Raw genomic sequence first — 9,391 nt, 5'->3', positions numbered from 1 at the left:
TGGAGCTTTTCAAACATGGGGTGAAGCTATATACCTTTAACTATGTTTTGCTTCATCTATAATTTGTTTGAAGATATCTTTTGAAACCCTTGACAACAATCACCATGAGTTTTTCCAAGAGTTCGATGTTTCTGACTACAAATTGAAGCTAAACAAAAGTAACGAAACAATGGTCTTACATTAGAATGCAAAGGGTGTTTTGATTTACTTTTGTGGGTAAGATCAATTTAACTAGGTTATGAGGTTTTACTTCGAGGCAATTATTTATTATAGGCATGAATCTCAGTGCATGGAGAGAATCTATAAACTAATAAAAAGAAATCTCAGTCTCTTCTGAAGAAATCCTCTCCTATGCGGAGCAACATTTCTCCTAGAAATCACTCTTACTACTGAACTCAAAATTTTCCATTTTTGTTAGCTGCTACTTTTTCCTTTCAAAGACATAGGTTACAATGCTGACTTCACCAGGCAACCAAAATAATACCCGAGTACACAAAATCACCATTATAGACTAAATAACTACCTCTGCCTCAATAGAAGTTCTATTGAATTACTTTAGGAGATCAGAACTCTGGCAGTGGCTAAATATCTTGAACTGTTTACAATACCAGAGAAAGAATAAACTGCTTGCAACTACCTTACTGACCCTTGACTGCACAACAGGCCAGTCTTAAGTTTTCCATCATCCTATAAGTTTTACAAAGTTATTTCCATCTTTCTTACAATATCTGAAGCATCACATAGATTTCTTCAAATCAAGCACAACTCTAGTCTCCTGTGTGCAACTGGCAGGTCTTTCATCCCCGTCTATCAGCCTCATATGTGGCATTGACCCTATCTTGAGTCTTCCTGATCTACAGACATTTGTGTATATGAAATTGCAGAACATATTAAGCAGGTTTCCAACTTTAGTTCAGGCTGATCTGCAGCTCCTCCAAATGATAATGCAGTGGGTACAAAATGCAGATAGCATGATACCAAAATCCTCCATCAGGTAAAACCATGACACACTCATTTCAAGTGTCTCAACAAGGTTGTTAGGGAACGACCCTTTGACCTACCGATGGATTGAAGAAACAAGCATGGAAAAAGCAAAAAGAGAAAATAACTACACATGAAAACAAAGATGTTACGTGGTTCGGCAAAAACTGCCTACGTTCACGACCACACCGAGCCTTCTTTTTTATTTGATTGAGATACACAATATAGAGGAGGATGTCTCCTTAAATAGCAGTCTATGAATTTTACAAGGAGTTTACTAGTGTAGGGTAAAATTATAGAATTACCTTTCAAAAAGTTAGCCTCGAACACTATCACTCTTGAACCCCCACCTTACAGGCAGGGGCTGATCCCCCTGCAACCCCCCACCAACTTATCGCAAAGTTGAAACTGCAGAAATTAAGGATTTACATCCAGGTAGGAAACACGCTCCACACTCCTCTAACAATCTCTCACTTGGAGACTAATTTACTTTCAACAATCATACCTTGTGATTTCTCTGCCCATACAATCCAGAGAATCAATGCAACACCTCCAACTACTATCCATGAAGGCCAACTGAGGTTGTGTACAACCTCAACTTCTTTGCAGTAATTGTCTTGGTCAACATATCTGTCGGGTTTTCTGATCCACGTATCTTCTCAAGTGAGAGTGCCCCATCAACCAAGAAATCACGAATAAAGTGATACATTATCTGAATGTGTTTCGTTCTGACATGAAATGCTGAATTCTTTGCCAGATGAATTGCATTTTGACTGTCACAAAAAATTACATAATTGCTCTGCTTTCTTCCAAACTCTTTCAAAAAATTCTTCAATTAGACAATCTTCTTGCTGGCTTTAGTAACAACAATATATTCAACTTCATTGGTGGAGAAAGCCATAAACTTATGCAATCGAGAGACCCAGCTTATAGCAATGCCACCCAAGGTGTAGACATAACCTGTGGTGCTTTACGATTATCAAAATCACCACCTAAATTTGCATCAACAAAGCCTTGCAAAATCATGTCACCTTTGTCAAAGCAAAGTATCATGTCTGTGGTACCTCTCAAGTATCGAAGGATCCACTTCATAGCTTTCTAATGTTGCTTCCCTTAATATTTCATGTACTTGCTAACAACTCCCACTGCTTGAGATATGTCTGGCTTGGTACAAACCATAGCATACATCAAGTTGCCAACTGCTGAAGCATATGAAACTTTGGACATATACTCATAGTCCTTGTCTGACTTGGATAACTACTCTTTCGATAATTTGAAATGACTTTCCAAAGGAGTACTTACGAGTTTTGCATCCTGCATACGAAACCTACTGAACATCTTTTCAATATAATATGCCTGAGACAACTTCAAAGAGAGTTTTTCGATCTCGAGAAATTCTAATCCCAAGTATTTTTCTTGCAGCTCTTAGATCCTTAACTGAAAACTCCTTTGATAATTGTTGTTTCAACTTGTTGATATCTTAAATGTTAAATCATGCAATAACATATATCATCTACATTAGCAATTATCAAACCTCTTAAGGTAATAACAATTGTCCATCTAACATCTTATGAATCCATGGTTACACATGAATTCATCAAACTTCTTATACCACTTTCTGAGGGCTTGCTTCAAACCATACAAGCTTTTATTTAACTTGAACACAAGCTCTTCTTTATCCTACACAGTAAACCCTTCTGACTGCATCATGTAAATGCCTTCTTCTAGATCATATTTTCCATAAAACATACTACCTCTATCAGACCTTACAATTTTCACTTTTCTATCTAGTTGCCTCTCAACCTCAGTTATGTAAATATCAAGAACATCTACTGATTGAGATTTTTCTTGCAACATATAAATATAGCCATAACGTGAAAAATGATCAATAAAGGTAATAAAATATTTTTCTCCACCAAAAGATGGAACATCAAATGGTCCACAAATATCTGTATGTATGATTTCAAGAAGCTTTGTACTTCTTGGGGAACCTTTCTTTGTGTGTTTGGCTGTTTTACCTTTAGTACAATCCACACACACACCAAAATCAGCAAAATCTAGGTTCGGAAGAATACCATCTTTTACTATTCTTTTTAACCTTTCACTGGATATATGACCCAGTCTTTTATGCCATAAGAAAGATGATTTTTAATTCATCAAGCCACATTTGGTTTTCACTTTCTGATGTAAGGTCAAAAGAGTTTCAACAAAATGATTATCAAGCTTGAATTGGTATAAACCATCAATCATAATCCCAGAACCAAGAAGAAGGGAATTTTTAAATAAACTAAAGCATCCATTCCCAAACTTAAAAGAAAAACCATCATGGACAAGTCTAGATAGAGAAACTAAATTGCGAGAAATAAAAGGAACATAAAGTGTTTGAGGCAAGTCCAAATGAAAACCACTATCTAATATTAGACGAAAAGTCCCAATAGCTTCAATAGGAGCTTTAACTCGATTCTCCATGAATAAAAAAAAAATTGGTTGGGCTTGTGGTCTGGATTGAAAGGAATCCCTGCATCGTGTTGGAAACATGAGAATTAGCACCAGTATCGATCCACCAAGTATTAGAGGGAACTTCAGTCAAATTTGATTCAAAACATACATTAATCGAAGGCTTACCCTTCTTTTCAAATCATTGACGACGTTTCGTACAGTCTTTCTGAAAATGCCCAATTTTCTTACAAAAAATGCACTTATCATTTCTGCGTTCCTTCTTTTGATTAGGTGGAGTAGATTTTTTCATTTAGGTGGTGTGCGTTTATTTTCTTTTCCAAGATTCCTCCCAAATTTTCTTTTTGCTCCTTGAGTCATGAGATTAGCAACATGAGCACCTTGCTGCTTTAGCCTTGCCTCCTCTTGAACTAACATATTGGTCAATTCATTCATATTCCACTTCTCCTTAATAGTGTTATAGTGAATTTGAAATGGCACATACTGTGTAGGCAAGGAGTTTAGGATAAATTGGACAAGAAAAGTCTCATCCACGTTCATTCCCAAACTCTTTAGCTTAGCTGAAATGTTAGTCATCTCAAGAACATGTTCATACATGGTACAAGTACCATTAAAATGCATAGTAGTGAGTTCTGCCATCAGCTTTCCTGCAAGGGACTTGTCCGCGGTGCAAAAATGCTCCTTAATGTTTTGCATGTATTCTTTAGCATTGTCACATTTAGGGCGAGTAGTTTTGATGTTATTTGCTATTATCATTCACATAAAATGATACTTGATAAAGCATGAATTGTGTATCAAAGATTACATTAGAGTCATGCATTAAAGCATCATTTTGAGGTTTAGAACCCACATTTAGATGCAATTGAACATGAATGAGTTATGGTTTGAATCTCGTTCGAATCAGAGTTAAAACGAGAAAGTTATGGCATTTTCAGTACACGGGTTCAGATCTCAGAGTAAACTGAGTCAAATCTGGATCCAACTGTCCAAGATAGATCTTGGATCAGTTCCAAACTCATCAAATCTAACCTAAATCAGACCCAAACCCATTTTTTGAAACATTTTGTTAAAAACCCATAAAAAACTAGGCGCCTAGCAAATAAAAACCTTTTAATCCTCTTTTTGGAAATACCAAAAAGAGGACCCTTAGCCTTAAAACTGAGTTTTCAAACCCTAATGTGTGTATTTGCTTTGGGATTTGCACCAGCTGAGTTTGAGTCTCATTCCCCCACTCCCTCTTCCAGCCACCATGCCCCTATGCCTTCTCTTTTGGGTTTTGGCATGAGGATTACATGCATTCACCTATAGTCGCCCCCTTTCTCTCCATTTTCCTTCTTTCCCTTTCATCCCTTCCCCTTTTCTTCCTCATTGTTGTGTATTAATGCTTTGTGGTTGTGTTTTGCAGGTGAAGAAGAGGTAGAAAGCGTTCACCATGGCTGGGGTATCGTCTGCCCCTCTACGGTAAACCGACTTCCACCCCCTTCGGTTCTCTTTTCCATCTGGTTCAACCGGTTCACACCCCCACTACTCGGCGTATTTCACTCCTCACCGTAGCAAGAGACAACAGCAAAAGTATTGTAGCAGCATCATTGAAAACCGATTGGATGTATCTCCCTTAGCTCAGTCCGCTCTCGTCTACCCCAACCCTCGTCGGATGGCCTCACTAGGTACGTCTCTCTCTCTCTTATTCTTTTTTAGTGTAAAACCTGTTTGTTGTGGTTATTTTCTATTTGTATGCTGCATTTTTAATGAATTTTTAACCTTAGTGTCCTAGAAAGTGTGTCAAACAACATCGTAGAGGGATTTTAGTTCAGTCATATTTCTGTTTTTGTTTCGATTAGTTACAAAAAGGATAAAGGGTGAGATGGTTGTTCTATTTTAGTTTGATTCCTGTGTTTGGTTCGATTTCTTTCTTGTTTTTTTTTTTTTTTGATTTTGATGTTTGTTCTGTTTTTAATTCTATTTGTCTTTGATTTCTATGAATTTTGTTTTTATTTTGATTCCTGTTTTTATTTTCGTTTCAGATTTCTGTTTCCTGTTGTTGATTGAAGCCTTTCTTTCCTGTTTGTGCATTCGTATAACATTTGATAGTTTCTTTATGATAGTAGATTGAAATCGTACGTTTCTTTCTGATTCCTGTAGTTGGATTCTAACTTTCTAGTTAGCATCTGTTTCTAATTCGCATTTCCATCACAATTTGCATCGTTCTTTTAGCATTTCTATTACAGTTGATAAACAATTTTTATTTTCCTATTACTGAGTTCATTTTCCATTTTCGTTTCCTGTTCTTTCTTGTTTTACTGATTGCTTTACTGTTTTATGTTTGTTTTTACTGATTGCTTGAAAGTATCGCTAAGTTTTTGATAAGTTTTTACTGATTGTTTTTACTGTCTGTTTTTACTTGTTATTGTTTTTACGGTTTTTGCTGAGTTTTAGTGTTTTACTGTGTCTACTGGTTGCTTACTGGTGCGGTGAGTGAGTTAGTGTTGTGTGTGTGAGAGTGTAGTAGCGGTGTGAGTTAGTGTTAAGTGTGTGTATTAAGTATAGTGCAGTGTGAGTGTTAAGTAGAGAGTGAATGTGAGCAGTGCTGGGTGAATATGACCAGTGCTGTGTGAGTGTGCATAGCAGCTGTGTGTGTGCGTATGGTTCAGAGTGCTGTGTGTGTGATAATAGTGTGTTAAGCAGAGAGTAAGTATAGTAGTTGTGTGTGTGTTTGTTTTTTTTCTGAGTTACTTAGTGTTTTCATGTTACGCATTGTTTTTCTTTTTTTTACTGTTGTTTAAGCATAGTGATTCATGTTTTAGTGTTTGCTTTACTCTTCTTTAGTTTTTTTCTGTTTTAGTGTTTGTTTTTATGAATGTGGCTGCGATTTTTAGTATATGTTTTGCTGCGATTTTCAATGTGTCAATGTTACTGATTTCAGTATTATTGAAACTCTTTTCTGAACTTCACTGTTGGAATTAGCTGAACTTCACTGAAAAATGTTTACTGCTGTTAACTGCTCCTAATTGCTAAGTTCCACTGTTTGAAGGAAACCGAGTTTCACTATAATGTCTTTACTTTAGTTTTATTTGATGTTTCCTGTTTCATTGATTAGTCTTCACACTTGATTTTAATGTTTTGAGTATTACTTGTTAAATGATTTTTACTAAGTATTTTGAGTGAATAATAGTATTAGATCTTAGTGTTATATCATTAGTTAGTATTAGTTAATCGATTAGTTAGTGTTAGTTCATGAACAGTTAGTGATTAATTAAGCAATTAGTTAGTTGTTAAGAGAATTAATTTGTATTGTTAAGTGCTTTGTCATTAGTTAGTAGTTAGTTAGTAGTTACACTTAATTAACATCTTTGTAATTAGAGGAATGTAGTATTTTGATACTAAATTTAGTGTTTTGTAATTAAATTACATAATTGTTTTGTAGTTAGAAATACTTAGTTAATTTGTAATTAGTTTTACTTAGTTGCAAATTGCTATTAGTTGTTTTTGATATTCCATTTAGCTCTTAAAATTACTTAGTGAATTGTCATTAGGTTTATATAGTTCATAGTTAGTTTGCATATACACTACAAGAAAATACGTTGTTAGCGACAAACTTTAGTGACAGAATATTTTCGTCGCTAGTTAGCGATGGATTAACGAGCGAAAAACATTTGTCTCTATAATGATCGAAGCTTACGAAAATAGCGACGGAATATAGTCCGTCGCCACGTCCGTCGCTAATTAGCGACGACTTTTGCGACATATTGTTTTGTCATTACGGCCGCACCATTTGGCGACGACGTTTGCGACAAAAGCTGTTCTGTCGCTAATTAGCGATGAACTTGGTGACGAAATACAATCCGTCGCTCGGTTCATAAATTTGATTTACGTTGGCTTAGCGACGGAATTAATCCGTCGCTACGCCGTCGCTAATTTTCGAATAACCCTAATCCAAGACAGCTTTTCGTTTTCTTCTTTTGTTGCTCCCGCCGTTCGCCGCTCCCGCCGTTCGCCCACTCCCGTCGTTCGCCGTTCACCGGTCCTACTCCCGCCGGTCCCACCGTTCGCAGGCCCCGCCGCCCGAAGACAGGTAAACGACGCCCCTCTGCGTTTTTCGGCAGGGGGTCGACCCCCTGCGTTTTTTGGTAGGGGGTCGACCCCCTGCCTGCTCAGGCAGGCAGGGGGTCGACTCACTGGCAGAAAGGCTGGGGGTCGACCCCTTGCCCGAACAGGGGGTCAGTTAACCCCCTATGTTCCATAAGGGGGTCGACCCCCTGCCGGAACAGCAGGAGAGTCGACCCCTTGCCGGAACAACTTCTTTTTTTTTGTGGTGACTTCATTTTAAAACAACGTTTTTTGTGCAGATTTTTCAACGGAGCCAACTCGTGCTCAACCACCTGTGGTAAGTAAGTGACAAAAATAATGCAAATCGGGTAAATACCCGTGGTGAGTAAGCGATGCAAGCGTATCACATGTTATTTAATTTATTAGATATAACACTTGATTGTTCACACACTCACTTAGTTGTTGATATTTAGGGTTGCTTTGTTGGAGTTCGGAGATCATGCTGAGCATGATTTTAATGTATGAATATGAAAGTGTTCTTATTTTTAGAGTACGGAGTCCATGCTAGGCATGGTAGTAGTTAGTGAGATATTAAAGTGTGTTTGCTGCAGGTACATGTTTTCCATTTGTTTGATATGAATGATTACGATGTATTGCAATGTTTGATGTAATTGTATCCATGCTTGCATGTAGTTACTTTCAATTTGATTATGACTTCCATGTGAAATTGTATAATGAAAGCATACTTCAAATGATTATATCGTGTCATTAATAGTTTGCACTTGAAAATATTAAGTTATCAATGCATGCATCAAAATTCTTGTTATTGTATGACATCATATATTGCATGATAAATTTGATATTTTCTTCATCGTAGCATTCTGATTGTTCTCTTTTAATTCGTTAGGCTATTATTCGTAACATCATAAGAAACTGACTGCAAACCGTGAATGGATGTACCGTAGGATAGTGGACAATGAGTTTTCGCATGAATATATGGATGGTGTTGAAAGTTTTATTGAATTTGCAACGACAAATGTCAGTACAGTGGATCCCACAAGTCAGATTGGGTGTCCCTGCAAGATTTGTAAGAATAATCGATTTGTAGAACCTCATAGCGTTAGACATCACCTATACAGGAAGGGTTTTGTGAGTGATTATCAGAACTGGACGTTTCATGGAGAAGAATTTAGAAACGATTTTGATGCACGAGTGAATGTGGTGCACGATAATCCATATACGGATTTGATATTTGATGCCACACGAACAGAATTGGGTTCTGCTATGAGTTCTAGTGATGTAAGAACTGTCGTAGATGAAGAATCACCAAACGATGCAGCTAGTAGATTTTATGATTTACTTAGAGATGCTGATGAGCCACTTTGGAACGGTTGCGAGAGTCACACTATCTTGTCTGCAGTTCTTCAACTAATGAATTTGAAGTCCGAGTATAATTTGAGTCAATCATGTTTTGACCATTTGTGCATGATTGTGAAGAGTATGTTGCTCAAAGATGAGAAACTGCCACAAAATTTTTATCATGCAAAAGTTATGGTCAACGCTCTAGGTATGGGTTACAAAAAGATTGATGTTTGTCCAAATCACTGATGTTGTATTTCAAGGAGCATAAAAACAACATATCATGCCCGTCATGTGGGCATCCTCGGTTCAAGCCAAAGACAAGAGGCAATGGTAGCACAAGATCAAAGGAAGTTTCATACAAGTCGCTCCGCTACTTTCCTATCACTCCTAGATTGCAGCGATTATATATGTCTTCAAGGACAACTAAACACATGAGATGGCATGCAAATAAAGTTCGACACGATGAAAACAAGATCGCACATCCTATTGACGCTGAAGCTTGGAAGCACTTTGATCGTACTCATCAGAACTTCGCAATGGAAGT

The sequence above is a fragment of the Nuphar pumila genome, chromosome 2 (assembly GCF_984573655.1).
Source record: "Nuphar pumila chromosome 2, dmNupPumi1.hap1.1, whole genome shotgun sequence".
Taxonomy (NCBI): Eukaryota; Viridiplantae; Streptophyta; class Magnoliopsida; order Nymphaeales; family Nymphaeaceae; genus Nuphar; species Nuphar pumila.
The sequence above is the reverse complement of the archived record's forward strand: the minus strand, read 5'-3'. Positions refer to the sequence as shown.